This window comes from Propithecus coquereli, unplaced genomic scaffold (genome assembly GCF_000956105.1).
Source record: "Propithecus coquereli isolate 6110/MARCELLA unplaced genomic scaffold, Pcoq_1.0 Scaffold52, whole genome shotgun sequence".
Lineage (NCBI taxonomy): Eukaryota > Metazoa > Chordata > Mammalia > Primates > Indriidae > Propithecus > Propithecus coquereli.
Genome location: NW_012151063.1, coordinates 2,570,278 through 2,572,719, shown reverse-complemented (window position 1 = coordinate 2,572,719; position 2,442 = coordinate 2,570,278).

The following is a 2,442-nucleotide window of genomic DNA, read 5'->3' as shown; positions in this document are numbered from 1 at the left end:
AAAAAAAAATATCATTGAGGGGGAAAAAAATCAATAAAGGAATCTTCAACAATTTGAAAAGATTAAGGATTTATCAAAAGTACAAAAGTGACTGCATTTTTTAAAATAGTGGGCTGATAAGTCCACAAGGGGGGTTGACTGACAAGAATTAGCAGTTTGGGGAAGAAGCAATCCTTGTGTTGCACTGGTAAGAACAGGAATATAGAACAAGAAATGTTGGAATAAACATATTACAAATTAGACTTAAGATACCCATTCACTCATTCAATGCAATATGTATTTATCGATTATTATTTATTTATGGTTGTCATATAAAGAGGATAAGAGTGGACGTATCAACATCAATCTCATGCATTCTCAAGGAAACAACAGCAAAGGGTGGAAATTTTCTGGGATGGTGGAGGAGGAAATTTTAAAGCATGTTGAAGTTTATTTTACTTTGTTTGTGGGGTTGTTATGGAGAAATAAAACTTTCATCAATTAACCAATCAATCGAATGAAATTATCTGATTATCCATTATGCTGTTAATATACGAAACTCCAAAGCAATGTTGAATAAGGATTATATTTAATCACAAAAGATTTCCTAGAGGCACCCAGTAAATGCTGAAGTCATCTGCAACTGAGTAATCCAGACTGTATAGGGCTGTCCAACGCAGTTGGATTTGATGGATGAAAGAAAGTCAGTGGACGAGGTGTAAATGAATGCACTTTAGCCTTCCAGTATGTATTGAAGTTGTGCAGGACTTCGAACAGTAGAAGTAATTAGCTGAATGGCAGAGGACGATTGTCTGAGATCGGGATGCAATGGCAATTCGTGGTTCAGCCACGGCAAGCAGTCGTGGGGGAAGGATGATGAAAGCAAGCTCCCTAAGAGGAAGAGGTATAGGAACTCGGCGTCATCGCCAAAAATCAAGGCAAGGTTCATGCCGACGGTAATGACGTAAGTCAGGAATTGAAGCATCATGAAATGCGGTACAAAGAGCTGGGTGGAGGCAGGTGATTACAGCAAGCGTGTTAGTGTTTGAGATTGAAAGTCGGGTGCCAGAATGAAGTAGGAAGACATATCCTCTTACCCTCTTCCAGGCTAGGAAGAATGAGGAATGATGGAGAAAAGTAATACAACTCTTTCTAAGTTACCTCGAAGCTCCCACTGAGTTGCAGGGGTCATTTGCAGAAATATGGTCCTTGTTCCTCTGGATAGAGCCTGCAGGGTCAGGGGAACAGCATTTTTTTCCAAAAAGCAGGGCTGCCACTGACATTTGTTGGCTTTTGTATTTCAAGAAATGTCACGCAAAGAACATGTGCGCACCTGACTGCCAGGTATTGGGCATTGGTTATGTACGGGCAGTAGGTTTGAATTCCAGAAATTAACATGAAGAAAAAAAACCAATTTAAGCTCTATTTCTTCTTGACCTTTTCTATGCCCCAAAGAATTAGGAGCTGACAAACTGAGGCACTCAACATCTGTCTCTGCCCTGGGAGACATTTGAAGATTTGATTTAAGAGTTTAAATATTCTGAGAGATAAGGAAGAAGTAATCTCATGATTCAACAATACAGAAATAAATAATAGAGATAAATAATTTATATAACTGAGATCTTCCACTACACGCTACTTTAATAGAAGGAGATATCCTATATACATAAGACATACATTTATCCTACACACACATATACACATACACATATACTTACACACACATATGTATGCGTGTGAGAGAGAGAGAGAGAGAGAGAGAGATAGAGAGAGAGAGACGGATAGTGCAGGGGCCAGATGCTATTTACTCCAATTAATACAGTTGTCTTCTGCAAGCTATACAGTGGGAGAACATATTTGCAACAAATAACCAACAAAAGACTTCTTTAAAAATTTCTACAAATTAATTAAAAAGACTATTCAATACAAAGAAAAATACAATTTTCTTCTATATGCTTAAAAAGTGCATGAATGTCCTGGGTCGCTTTATACTGATTTCATTAATTTTAAGTAATTTCCCAGAAATTAAGGTATAGCTAAACTCAACGTTATAAATATATTCAAAAAGAAAGCAACATTGTTTTCCTGAATTATTCAATCATTGAGTTTTCCCAGTAGCTGGATGACCTATAAGCATTCACATATTAATATTACTCTTGAAATATCAAATATGTTTGCAATATGTGCCATACCATGATAGATTAGCCACCCTAAGTAAGTTACTTGTCAATTTCAGTGGAAGAAAAGAAGGTTCAATAAAACACAACTGTGAATTCTTATCCTGAGTACTAGATTTAAGACAAAACAGAATGAAATATGTCAGCTTTTAGAATCCACAATATATATGTCTGTGAATTTATTTTAAAAGTTTATATTTTCTTTGGTGGTGTATTATTTTCTGATGATATACCCACTTCTGACTTAAAAGCCACATCTTGTAACATCCTAGTAAACTAAATATCC